This window comes from Schistocerca gregaria, chromosome X, assembly GCF_023897955.1.
Source record: "Schistocerca gregaria isolate iqSchGreg1 chromosome X, iqSchGreg1.2, whole genome shotgun sequence".
Classification (NCBI taxonomy): Eukaryota; Metazoa; Arthropoda; class Insecta; order Orthoptera; family Acrididae; genus Schistocerca; species Schistocerca gregaria.
In genome coordinates, this window is record NC_064931.1 from 648,490,479 (window position 1) to 648,505,690 (window position 15,212).

Consider the following 15,212-nt stretch of genomic DNA (forward strand, 5'->3'; position numbering starts at 1 on the left):
AAATGAGCCCTGTCTGGTTTTGAGTTACCTGCGGTTGTTCCTTTGCATTTGCACTTCACAACCACATAAGAAACAGTCGACTTTGGTAGTTTAAGAAGCGCTGAGAAATCACTGATGGATCTCTTGCCCAGATGACATCCAGTGACTAGTTCAGGTTCTAAGTCACTGACATCTCACGACAGACCGATTCTGCTGTTACTGCTTCTTTGCTGACAACACGATACTCCCTGCCTCCCCACCACTCCCGACATCTAGTGATAAATTCAGCATTACATAGGGTGTGCGGATACTTTCGATCATAGGATCTCCGGATACTTTTAGTCCGTCAGAGTACGTTAAGATGTGTAGCTATCACCACCGTCACCACCATTCAGAGATCCCATAGCCATGCCTCATCTTGGGAGCGTGTCCACCTTCAAACAAAACAGATTACAGTACCGCCGACTAGGACTGTTGCTATTTTTTAAATTATCGGGAATCTGATATATCGATGTTTAAAAATGTTGTTAACGGCCCTCGATACGACGAAAGAAATTATCTATATATAGATGGAAAAAATAACGACGTACCAGCCAAAAAATATCGGCTGCACATTATAAATATACTGTCAGTTTTAGAGCTGTATATTTAAGTATCGATTTATTATTAGATGTTCTATACATCAACAAGCTAACAGCTTGCTTATCCGCCTTAGAGCAAGAATTGAAAGGAAACGATGCACGTTCACGTTTGGCAATATCCACTCTGCTAACAATAGTAACTGCAGTGTCCGATGGGTCCGTCGTTCGGTTTCGTCACATATCAGATTTCTCAGTGCCCTAGCAGTTGTAGTATCAAAATTGCGTGGTGAAGTTGAACGTTGTGGTTTCTATTGGTAGCACCGAGCGCCGATTACAGCAGCATTTCCCCTGAGAGTGTCCGCCCACTGCAAAGACCGATCTAGTTATTTATACTTTAGTTCATCAGTTTCAGCAACTGTTTTTGAAGAATGCAGATGTGAAGAAATAGCACACTAGTTGCGTTAAAAATTGTTGTTCACATTGGATATCATGTTATTCCAATCACACTGCCACCGCCCCAGTGCAATCGGACTTCTTCTTTGTGCCGTCCATACTTGCTTCACACAGTCAAAGAGAAAGAGTGGACGTGATGAAAGCTCAAAAAGTATTAAGACTCCTTCACACAGTGAAAGTGAAATCATGTTCTATTATAATTTCAAAAGAACAGCTTCAAATATTTATCGAAAATTGCTAAAAAATATAATATAAAATAAAATAATCGGTACTCGATACTGCCATTTCGATATCGACACATTAATATTCAAAAATGGTTCAAATGGAACTCAACATCTACGGTCATCAGTCCCCTAGAACTTAGAATTACTTAAACCTAACTAACCTAAGGACATCTCACAACACCCAGTCATCACAAGGCAGAGAAAGTCCCTGACCCTGCTGGGAATCGAACCCGGGAACCCGGGCGTGGGAAGCGAGAACGCTACCGCACGACCACGAGGTGCGAACTATATCGGTGAGCACAATATACTTATATCGATATATTTGGATAATATCGATATATCGGTATTTTATCAACAGCCCTATCGGCGACAGCCGCGGCAGACCACACGACGAAGGTGAAGTTTCAAACTCTAAACGCGACATAAAACGTTCCGTTAGCGTTCGACTCTCCTATCGTCAACAGCTCACCGAACTCGCTTGTCTATGTGCACAGCGTGTGTTCGGCATTTTTCCTGGGTACATTACATACCGTATTACCTCCTCTCATCATATGAGGATACGTCCAGAATCCTGTCGAACACGATCGTTTTTATGATCCATTTGTTATGGTGTGGGGAGACACAATACAGCATGGGTGTACTGACCTCCAAATCTTTGACCACGGCAGACACGCCAGTTAACGGTACTGCGACGGTGCAGGACTCAAAGCCGTCATGGCGGCAGAGACGGCTGCCTTCACAGCCGCCGTGGCTGCAGAGAAGGAAGAAGCCTTGAGGCAACTGCGTGCAGTCTTCGCCCAACGGCAGCACCGCATGTGAAAGGTGCAAAGAAGACAACCGCCGTCCCACCGGTACCGGCGGCGACGCAAGGGACCGAGAGGACAAAAAGGCAGCCCTCATCGCACGATTGCGAGCGAGCGGCGTGCATTTCTCCGACGCTGAAGCGGCGCAGTTCTCCGACCAAATGGAGCTGCTCGAGGCTCAGGTGCAGAAGGGCTGCGCCGTGCAGTAGAGGAGGACCCCGAACGGCGGCCGGCCGCCGCCGTTCTGCACCAGCCTGATGAAGCTGTGCCAAGTCACCGACGACACGGCGTAGTAGACGGCGTAATGGCAGCGCATGCGTTGCCGCACTGAATTCCTTTGTTACAGGGAGGAAGCCACTGCGGCGGCCCCAGGAGAATCCACACGAGCCCAGCCGCAGCACCCGGACAGACCCAGATTTAACGAACACGCAACAACATAGGTAACGATGCACGATACCTCACAATAACTTTACATCACCTTGCATGCTCTGTCGCAGCTAGCAAGCCGCTACTGCCCTTACTACCCTCCTACTGTCGCAGAGGTTTTTTTCCCCTGGCACTTGCCTTTGCCCTTTTTTTCCTCTGTCCTTACAACCACTACCCTTCGATCGTTTTCGACCACTTCTATCTCATGATGGACCATGTAAATGAGTAATCTTACCCAGACGCATGGATAACATCACAGCCCGCATCCTGTGACTCCTGATTCAAAAACTAACATGTTGTACGGAGGTGACAGTAGAACTTTTGGTTTGGCCACCACGTTGATGTGGGCGTGGAGGGGCCCCATCCTATTGCTATACTCCTTCCGCTTGTGCGTGTTTTCAGGGGTGCATTCGACATTGACGTCATTTTTGTGAATGATAATGCGCGACAGCATCGAACTGCGCAAGTGCAGGAGCTCTCGGAACGAAAGGATTTTCGGCGAATTGACTGACCAGCCTGTCCGCCCGCGTTAGCTGAGTGGGCAGCGCAGCGGAATGCCACGCCAAGGGACCCCGGTTCGACTCCCGGCTGGGGCAGGAGATGGGGTTCTATTCCAGGCTGGGGCAGGAGATTTTCTTCGCTCAGGGACTAGGTGTTGTGTTGTCCTCATCATCATTTCATCCTCATCTCCGACGTGCAAGTCGCCCAATGTGGCATGGAATGCAATTGGGGGAGTCCCGGCCCACAATGCTGTACGCTCATTTCCATTATTTTTTACTGGCCTGCCCATTCTCCCGACTTAAATCTCCTTACCAACTTTATGATCAGCATGCGAACATGTTGCAGTACATGCAATTCGTCTCTAATAATCGAACGCTCAATTAAGAACTATTGAAAAATTATACATGACTGTGCTTAAACTGACACACAATATTTTTAGCGCAACGCAGTCTGACTTTCAAAAATCCCTACAAAAGGATGGCCCTGACTAACATTAACCTATACGTTTCGCAAATCACTTACCTCACAAAAATCTTCGTTACTCGAACAACTGCAATACAGCGAGCGCCACTATTGCCAGCTAAATAAAAGATTCAAACTACGGAAGGCACTAACTAATGATAGGCATAGTTAGCGAATGAAAGATTTTGATAGAGAACAAACAATGTATTTACCTTAATAGTCATAATATATATAGCAGTTCATGACATCCAGTCTTACAAAATTCAAAACTCTGCCATCTCTCTCACCACGTCCACCACTGCTGGCGGCTCACCTCCAACTGCGCAACGCTACGCGCTGTTAACATCCAGCTGTCCAACACTACAATGGCGAGTATTACAACAATGCCAACCAGCCACTGACTGCACACAGCACAGCCAGTGATTTTTCATACAGAGCGCTATGTGGCGTTACCAATAAAAAAACCTAAACAGCCTACTTACATAGCCCCCATGCTCCCCACAAAAAAATTTACAAATTGTTTTGCGCAGTGGCCAATACAGATTTGAAAAATTTTTTTCATAATTACAATAACAAAGAAATGAAATTCACACACTTATCGATACAATGTTGGCCAAAAGCTAATTTTCTCACAGTCCATAAAGACAGTCCTGATCGTTCATCACAGTAAAATAGCAGAGTTTTTGCTCAATGTCTGAGCAGTAAAAGAAAATGCACACGTAAGTAGTGGATTTCCATGCAGTCTTGAAGAGGTAGTGTTGTCCTTCCAACGGAAAGACAGTGCTGACTCTTGACATGCTGACAGGTAATGGGCCACAATACAGCAAACCCACAGCAGAGTCAGTCGAAGTTTTGAAGAATATTGGTAGGTTGGTCATGTAGAAATAATGGTATTTGTGAGTCATCAAAGGTGTAGACCCACTGTAGTCCTTGTAGAGATGGCTAGCAGCCAACTGTTGCGACTGTGCACGTGCACAATCACCATCGAAGAGTCTTGTGGACAATATAGCAAGACCATAAACCACCACTTGTCCACTCACAAAGAATTTGTTTGAAATGTCCTTAGAACAAGCAATGCTGTTATCCAATCCCTTGCTGAATTATTAACACACGTGCAAACGCTATCAGTCCCTACTTCTCACATATTGTCCATATACTATGACCAACAGAAATGTGTGCAGTGAAATGTAATTTACAAGTTACTTAATTTGATGAACTGGTGTCAATTACAATTTTATAACATGAGAATACAATAACAAAGGTACAAAATATATCAGTAAAGAACATAATAGTACAGATAACATTTGCAGTAATACAGGCTTTACAAAAGAATCGAAATAACAAATACATCAGTGTTACAAAATTTACGACATAAGTACATACATAAAAGATCAGAATAACTTTTGAAACATCAGCTTCACACATGAGCATTAGAACAAAACTGAATAAATAATGTGTAAACATCTTTACGAAGTATATAACATGCTATTAATGCAAATTGTATTTGAGGATAACAGTATTCCTCGTCATAGTGAATGTAGCTTAGTATTAGAAGAGAAAAAATTCTATGAAACAGTACACAGAGACAGGAAGAAAATAAATACACAAGGGTACACAAACACATAGTGGGATAACACAAAAGGAAGTGACAGGGTTTGTTTTCAGGGTAACATTTGGTACTGCAGTCCAACCCAAAACTTCATTTCATAGATCATCCCTCTTATATCAACATTTGCTCCAGCCAACAAAAAAAATCCTATCCAAGTATGCTTTCTGTATTCTGTTCACATCCTCTTTCAAAAATAGTTTTTCTCCACTGTACACTACTTTTTTTGGTCAAACCATTTTCTTATAGCTTCTCAATGCTTTTCTTCCAATTCATCATAGTTAGTTTCTTATATAGTCTACCCCATCTTAAGCTAAGTTAAACCTACTGAGCTCAGATGCTAAACTAAGGGACGACGCAATGCAGCAGCACAAAACAATTAACACAAACAGCAATGACAAAAAAATGCAAATTGGCAAAAAAGGCAGCAATATAGGACTTAGCAAAGCAAATGCAACATTACAACTAATATGAATCAATGAACAGACAAGAAAAATAATTCAGTAGTAAAACTGGCTTAACAGAGTAATACAAAGTGAAATTCAGTGACACTATGCCTGGCAAACAGCAGCAGCAAATGCAATAACTTATATCTAAACATGACAAAGCTCAAGCAGAAAAAATAGTATACTAAAGATGGCCATGTCTAATACCTGTGTCACATCTTAGTGTCTATGTAATTAAAGTGATGCACCACAACAACATATTGTAAAAAAAATAATACCATGTACTTGAAAAGAAAATTATGTATGCAGTTACTGTTACTAGTCCCTTCATATTGTTCTTTCCTTTCCAAGTGCTCCTTTTTTGAAGAATGTGGATCATTTATTATTTAATAGATCTGTTGACAGAAAGTGTTCACATTAGCAAATGCATTTTATTTTATAAAACCAATGCTGCAACACAGCTGGAAACTAGATATCAAATAAAATAAACAACTATGAAAGGCAAAGCATAACAATATCATACAATAGTCATGTGACATTTCATAAGTTAGTACAAATTCTCTCAACTCTCGTAGAAAGACGCTTGTCATTATCAGGTGTGCAGATGTAAGAAAGTATCTTTCCAAGTAATGAGCGTGTCGTTTTTGAGATGCTTTCTACAAAGGAATGTCAATAGCGAGGATAATGGCCTCTTTTTTTTTACCTAATGGCTTTCTTTTGTCAGGTGGCTGTCGCGCAGCTGGGTGCCCACGACGCATTACGTGCAAGTGGTCACTTAACTGTCTTACCGAAATATTTAGGACACCAGTTTCCGCTACAGTGGCAGTCTCATATAAAAAATTTCACAGGTCAAGAATTTGCGTTACACATCTGTAGAAACAAAATCCTATTGACATAACAGTCTCCAAAAAATTTTCGTCTGCATTGTAATACATTCACGCATTTACATACATTTCGTAATTCTTAAAATACGATTCTTGGTTTCCAACAACCTTTTTCACAAACCAGAGTCCCTAAGCACTACTCATTATTCCTTACCTTATTCGTCGACACTTCTTCAATATTTCATCATAACAGATACGTAGCATAATCAAATAACTAATATAGCATCAGCTTATTGATCATAAACATACCGCAACAGCATAATACACATAGTCATCGTAATAATAACATCATAACACCTCAGTCAACTCTCAAAATCGTCGTAGATTCCTCCAATAATTTGAAAACCTTAAAAAATTCTCTGCTCATGTCAAAAGTGTCATCTGCCTCAAACGTACTTTAAAAATCATGATCCCATACCAAATACATCATTCAAAGCTCTCATAGTATCACAATGGTTCCGAAAAGATATGAACATTTCACAAAGTACAGACAAAATACAATTTCATAAGTGTGAAGTTATCCAACCGTGTAATTATGTAAACATCTGTCACTGATGTAGTAAAATAAATATTTGTCTCTCTCAGTTAAATGATCAGATAGCTGTGTAATTCTGTGTTAGAGAAATATGGTACCGATGTGTAAAGTTGTATAAGCAAATACCATATTAGCTAGGGCTCCTTGTGCTTGCCATACACATGGTACACAAAGTAAGCATGTACCCCCCTGAGGATTAATGTAATTATACCCTCATGTGTTACAGATTACAGCAATGAAATGAAATGTATCACGGAAAACCTTTGTATCATTTTACTTCAAATATCTTTAAAAATAAATGTTTTAAGTACAAAATTAATCAATCAAATACGTGTACTGTAGCGCTAAATTGTGCGTCTTGTTGTAAGATAATCTCTGTGGAAGTGTCGTACTTATCGTCCTCGAAAGCCAAGTTCTGCAGAAGTCAATGTACTTACCTCATGATAAACAAAAGTGAAATGCTTTGCGTATAGATATCGTAGTTACTACGCATATTGCCATGATGAAGTAAGTACTGTACTGTAACGTACTGTTGTGCTACAGAAAAGGTTGTCTCATTGTAGCTATACCACAAAGTTACTACTAAAACATGTTTTCCTTTCCAGAAGAATTCAGGAAAACTGTGCAGATATAAAACAGATACACCGCAAAAGCACAATGTAAATTGTGTCACACGTTAGTAGCGTCGTGATATAATCGTATAGCTATCAAAGAAACCAAATGCTAAGTCATCTTTAATCTCACAGAAAGTACTTCAAATAAAAAATGTCTTTTCAACTAAACCAAAATGTTGCATTAAAATCTCATTAACAGTATATGTTCTAAGTATGTAAGCCTTATAGTCGTTACGTAATCGTGCAACTAACAAGCAAGAATGTACAAATAAGAACACTGTGTCGTCTGTTCACTATAACAATGCATTCATTATTTCTGTTTAAAAATGTTCCCTAGGTTCTAGACTGGATAGTTAACTTCAAAACATTGTTGCATGTTAACAGTTTCTCAGTGTGACAAAGCATACTAGAAATGTGAAGTGAAATGTTTTATGGCAAAGACAAAGTTAAAAAGCAGATTATCTTTCAATAAACGGTTTACATGTGAAATGTGGTGTAAGTCTTTACTCTTCCTAGTACGCAGAGTTTCAACTTGAACGCAATGTGGTATACGTCGGTAAAGAACACAGGAATTTTTCTCAAGGTTAGCGTCTATTTAATTTTTCTCTGAGCCAGCCGGCGTTACCAATAAAAAAACCTGAACAGCCTACTTACACTATGTCCCTCCTTTTGTAATGTACAATGGACCATCATAAATCGTAGTACTGCAGTGTAATTGCTGTTTGTGAAGAAAACTGTCATTTCTGTACGTCTCATTACGCATTTCTTTAAATTACCGTCAGTAATATAGTTCTTTCTATGTGTGGTCCAAGTTTCATAGAGCTGCGTTGTTTGGCAGTGACACATCATGCGAAAGTTACTTTTGTCCTTAATTTTTGCACACCAATGTAAGTAGATGAGATCTGTTATTTGGGTACTTAACTAAATAATGATGGACGAGGTACAGAGGATATAAAATTCCCTAGTGCGCCTTATTTCAGCCGCTTTTTCAGCACTAAAATGCTTGAGTGTATTGCGAATCCGGGGTTTAGCAAAGGTAACCCACCATTCTAGAAGTGAAGAATAACGCGTCTGGGACTGGGTTGTCCGCCGCCATACGTCTGCGATGATGCCTTCCAGAGAGGGTCGGTGAGATGTAGAGTGTTTAGCTTCCATAAAGGGGGCGAAAGATGAACCCGCTGCGAGACGTGGTTAAAAGTCATTGAGATAGCACAGTGATAAGTGAAACTGGCAGGAATTACATCAATCGATAGAAGCTGACTCCATATGGGGGGGGGGGGGGGGGGGCGGCCGCGGTGGTGTAGCAGTTCTAGGCTCTCAGTCCGGAACCGCGCGACTGCTACGGTCGCAGGTTCGAATCCTGCTTCGGGCATGGATGTGTGTGATGTCTTTAGGATAGTTAGGTTTAATTAGTTCTAAGTTCTAGGGGACTGATGACCACAGATGTTAAGTCCCATAGTGCTCAGAGCCATTTGAACCATTTGAACCATATGGGGGCAAATAAATAAAAGCGGTCCAATCGGCTACTTGAAGTAGCTGTAAAAAACGTAAACCGCACCAATGTAGGATATCTGCAAACGCAAGCATACTGGAGATGCAAGGACGTCACAATACCATTAAGTTCGCGACAAAATGTATAATTGTGGGTCTGATCAACACGGCGTAAGACGCAATTAAAATTACCCCCTAACAAAACCTTGCGCGGTTTCCGTCGGAGTAAATAAATAACTTCTTCCTTATAAAACCGCGCGCGATCGGATGAACGACAGGATCCAGACGGAGCGTAAAGAAAAATTAAGGTGAGGTCATAAAAACTACAGCCTATACCGCGACCATCATCTAGCGTTTCGAAGTCCGTCAGCGGGACTCCATCTCGATAAAGCAAAGCCATACCGGTAGAATTTTCAGGCGCTACACTGAAAAACATAGAATATCCAGGAAGACAAAACACATCAAATAATACCTCTTGTAAACACACGATATCAGCATGGTAATCGTAAATAAACTGGCATCACGCAGCAAGCCGTGACTGGGAACGTATCCTATTAACATTGAGGGTTAGAAATGTATACGCCTGCATCCGTTAACACATGTAAGGTCAATAAAACAACATTAAGCAAAAAGCACTATCACGTCCGTCTCTCCCCAACGTCCGGAGGTGAGGAAAAGAAGGTATAATGCTGGTTCTCACCACCTGACGCCGAAGAATCCTCGCTTTTCTTTTTACGACGCGCAGTGGCAGTTTGAAAACGCTGTTTCACGCCACTCCGTGAAAACATACACTCTTGATGTGGAGGGGTTGGGGGCACGTCAAGCTCCGATTTGACAGAGGAGCTATCGTCACCGCACTTATCGGGAATCGGGGAGCACAACTCAGAAAGACCAACAGCAACGTCAGGTACAGAAGAGACAGGTAATGCAGTGCCAGTGTCGGGTGGTATCTCCTGAACATCAGGAAGAGAACCCGTAGAATCCTGTTGCTCGACGGTCTCAGCGTGGAGGAGGGGTGGTACTGCACTAGAACACTGTAAATGCTGGCCAGCAGACGACGTCTCTGCGGGAACTACGGAACCCACAGGAATCGCCACGTCGACGGGTGAAGTGGGGGACGCAGATTGAACGCACATTTCAACATTAACAGAAGCAGCTACATCCTCTCTAGTAATACTGGAATCACAATTGACATCAGTAGACAACGCACTGCCGCCAGAAGGTGCACCCTCTGTCAACGCCGTGTCAGAAGAACGACCCCGGAGTTGGGCGTCCTCGAAATCTGTACCGTCCTCAGTCCGCCGGCGTTTGACTTGCGCTGCAGGAACCGTCGTCCCCTCAAGGACAGAGGCCGCACTGGTACGCGTCGGTAACGGTGGGAATTCGCGAGGAGTAGGGGGTAAGCTGGAGACTGACTGACAGCTGACTGCGAAGTTACTATGTCTGCTAACGTTAAAGGAAGACGTTTTTGATGAGGAGACGTCAGAACAGTAGTACGGCGCGGGCAATCAGATCTGAGATGACCGCTTTCGTTACAGAGAAAACATGCTCCTTCTTGCCCTGTATACGTAACATGGATTCGGTAACCACAAACAGTTAAGTGGGAAGGAATATCCTTTTTAACGCACATGTGCACAGTCCGGATGCCATTATAACACTGGAAGCGATGTTGTGCTGACCAGCGTTCCCATCGGATATGCCGTATGACTCCAAACGGAAGCAACGCTGTATTAAGAAATGAATCGTCCACTTCAGGAGCAAGGTTATAAATTCTAACCGGAGTATACTCAAGTGCCGCATTTTCAAGGAGGACTTGACTAACGGAACCATCGTGATGTGTAAACAACACTTTAGAACCAACCTGGGAGAGAAGTCTTTCTACTTGAACGGGATCATAAAACTTCACAAAGAATGCATACAAATCGGAACAAAATCAGAGCAAAGTATGTACCTGATCAGGTGTGACACAGATAACATCTGCCAACCAATCGTAAATTTCTAAGGAGCCAGGTTAAACACGACGGGTACTCTTGTCAAAACTGAAACGAACAGTAGGTCGACGAGGAACAGATTTAGGAGACTCGACAGACACCATGGATCGGGCAGAAAACACCGCCTCCAAGAATGAAAACGACAACAAACTCCGCTACGCAACTACGATGTGACTCCGGCCGATACACCAACGAGACAGTAGCTTCGACACAAGCGGCGCTGCGGCACACGCGTAAGTTAACAACCTGCTCGCTCGACGCGCAAGGCAACACGCCTTTCGGGGGCAAGTGCTCTACCAACTGAGGTACCAAAGCACGATCCAGGATCCGTCCTCACAACTATGATAGCTGTGAGTCGTGCTTGGGTACCTCAGTTGGTAGAGCACTTGCCTGCAAAAGGCAAAGGTCTCGAGTTCGAGTCTCGGTCCATCACACAGTTTTTATCTGTCAGGAAGTTTCATCTTCGTCTATGTAAATCATACATCTATGTTTAAAGGAATAGTAATTAGTGTCAGTAGACACGGTATCAAATAATGTTCCACTTAAGATATGTAAATTAATTGTAGAATTATTAGTGTGGGTATAGTGGTCCAATTCCATTTATATTTACATTTCCAATTCATTTTCATTCCATTTAATTACACACGATGTGTCAAAGTGATGTAAGATGCGACTTATGTGGTGGGCAGCTACCTGAGATCCCATCTGTTAAAGTTTGGTGCCGTTGGTGGACGTGGTGATGGGAAATGTGCTCTTGGGAGCTCCTGGAAAATGCAAGAAAAAGGGATTAGGTTAAGGCCTTCAGACAGAGAGGGGTGGTTTGGTTTTTCCGATGTGAGAGTGGATGTTACACCTCGACCATAGGAGACTGTTTTTCGCTATCGGGAGTGCAGCCAAGAGATAGGCTCTGAACAAAGACTTGTGACTGTGACTTCGGCTGTCGGAGTATGAGACTGTGTTTCGTTATACATTGAAGCGCCAAAGAAACTGGTATATGCATGCGTATACAAATACAGAGATTACATATCTCTGTATTTGAATACGGCGCTGCGATCGGCAATGCCTATATAAGACAACAAGTGTCTGGTGCAATTGTTAGATCGGTTACTGCTGCTACAATGGCAGTTTATCAGGATTTAAGTGAGTTTGAATGTGGTGTTATAGTCGGCACACGAGCGATGGAACACAGTATCTCCGAGGTAGCAATGAAGTGGGGATTTTCCCGTACAATAATTCCACGAGTGTACCGTGAATACCAGGAATCCGGTAAACCATCAAATATCCGACATCGATGAGGCCGGAAAAAGATCCTGCAAGAACGGGACCAAAGACGACTGAAGAGAATCGTTCAACGTGACAGAAATGCAACCCTTCCGCAAACTGCTGCAGATTTCAATGCTGGGCCATCAACAAGTGTCAGCGTGCGCACCATTCAACGAAAAATTATCGAAAAGAGCTTTTTGAGACAAAGGCCCACTTAAGTACTCTTCATGACTGCACGACACAAAGCTTTACTCCTCGCCGGAGGCCGTCAACGCCGACACTGGACTGTTGATGACTGAATTGTATCGAGCCGATGGACGTGTACGAGTATGGAGATAACCTCATGAATCAATGGACCCTGCATGTCAGCAGCGGACTGTTCAAGCTGATAGAGGTCCTGTAATGATGTGGGGCGCGTGCAGTTGGAGTGATAGGGGACTCCTGGTACGCCTAGATACGACTCTGACAGGTGACACGTACGTAAGTATCCTGTCTGCTCATCTGCAACCATTCATGTCCATTGTGCATTCCGACGGACTTGGGCAATTCCAACAGAACAATGAGACACCCCACACGTCTATAGTTGCTACAGAGTGGCTCCAGGAACACTCTTCTGAGTTTAAACACTTCCGCTGACCACTAAACCCACCAGAAATTAGTCGAGTCCATGCCACGTCGTGTTGTGGCACTTCTACTTGCTCTCAGGGGCCCTACACCATATTAGGCAGGTTTACCATCTTTCTTTGGCTCTTCAGTGTACATGGACTTTACACACCTGAGCGTGGGGTTAGAAAAACTGGTGTATAAACCCATTTAGTAATTTGATCATATTAAGTGGAAACTATCATCACTCGTGTGCTGCAATTTAAGTTGAAAATGGGACATTTTAACTAGATGAACTCTATGTTATTTCATTAAGGACCTCCATTCAGTGAGAAACTATGCACGTAAAATATAAATCTGGAGTGTAGCCTACATTATACAGTGGCTCCTCTGATCTCTTATGTTTAATAACCTTCTGTTCGCATTGTGCGTCTGCGCTCAACCATTTGATCGTACGATCGCCAGTGTAGTGGATTGACTGGTCACTACTATATCAGGGCGTAAAGCAGATGGTGTACGGCACGACCCTGAGACATCTAAGAACCACGTTTTTAACGAACAGTGTCGTACATTAGCTCAAGAAAGTTAAGCCACAGTCAAGGTTTCCAAGTTCCACTTGAGGATTTCCTCCTGGCCTTGTGAAACAATCGCAGATGCTCATTGCAAGAGTCTGCTCAACAGCGACGAAATGTGTGTAACGACAATAAAAACAACATAGGGAAATTTCACTAACAATGAAGGGAAGTCCACGTGCAACTGCTTTACCTGGTCATGAAAGGAAGCCTGGAATCAAACTCGGAAACCCTGATGGTGAAGCTTTCACTTCGAAATACGTACAGGAACTGAAGAAAGAAGTATAAACTGTTGAAGGACATCTTTTCATTAAAAAGTATGTATGTTCAACTGTCTCTATGTGCCACATTAAACCATTATCGGACCGTAAAACAAAATATAGCGTAGAATTAATCTCTAGTGAGATACACAGATCGATGAGGACGGATGAACGAATAGGTGAAGTATAAAATTTATTGTTGCTCTCCATTTTATTACCAGTCAAAGAAAGGCCAAGCAGAACACAACAATCTGTCGTACTCTTAGCTTTTGGCTACATAGTCTCACTAAGGAAACTGCCAATAGAGGTTGAAGTCTAAAAGTGAATCACCGATATACACGTTCCAATAGGAACTGATATAACGAATTTTATTTTCTTATAACTGCACTATAACTTTGCTTAGAGTTACTGACTGTGTTTTATGATAACAAGTGAAACAACGATTACAGTGGAAGATCCATTAGCAGGTGAACTTCCATATATACCTCCTATTCGGGTCGCTGAAACACTGTTGTGAGAAAGAACTAGTTAAAGTGGTAGTGAAAGAAAACAAAGATTACACTGAAGCTCAATTTATTCATATGCTTGGATTTTGATCCGGTCATTTATTGTGTATAGATTTACTCACATGGTCCAACAATAATTTGTGACGAGTAAATTCTCGAAATGCAGAGATAGAGTAAGTTGAGACCATAATGGGATATTACGTGACTCTTTTCTAAAGCACTGGGGGCTGTAGTGCAAACGCAGGATTATGTAGAATACGAAAATATAAACCCAAAATATGTCGAACATAGTAAAATAATTAAAATAATTAACCGAATAAGTTTCAAACTATAACTTGATCCCCGATCGGTTATTTTCCAGCATTTGACCTGACTTTCATCGCTGGCAACGCTCTGTGTGCGTCCCTTGTTCCCCCGCATATAGTTTCAGTTTTCTAACATTGCCTAATTAAACAACAGTTTCAATACACGCACGAAGAAAAAATATTTGTTAATGAAACGCTGACTTAATACGCTGTAAAGGAACACAACATGCGCCAGTATCGTATGGCCATGTCACGATCTGCACGGCTCACAAACAGATTGTGCAACGGTACTTCCAGAGCGCATTTCCTTATCGGTCTCCTGGCGTGGGCGGCGTGAGCCCAAACCCATGTCGGCGATATGGAAGGCACTTTATCTAACATCGCCGGTGACGCACTTGCTGCATGTCTCAGTGCGTCCCACTCCAGAAACAGCCTTCGCTTCAGTATTTTTGCAGTTAATAATTCAGGATTAAGTTGATACGTATGTAATTTTCACACGTCATTCATTTTTCCTCAAATCGATGTTTTTTTACAGTTTCTGAAAATATTTTCATAGTTCATACCAGTGATATTAAACCAAGCTGTATGATTAGGCGGGACATTGTTCATGGCGGCATTTATCCTTTCAACTATAACTTCATTTGTACGTCAGTAATAAAACCATCAGCACTTAGGAAATGACCTTCCATAAGATCTTTTTGGGATGT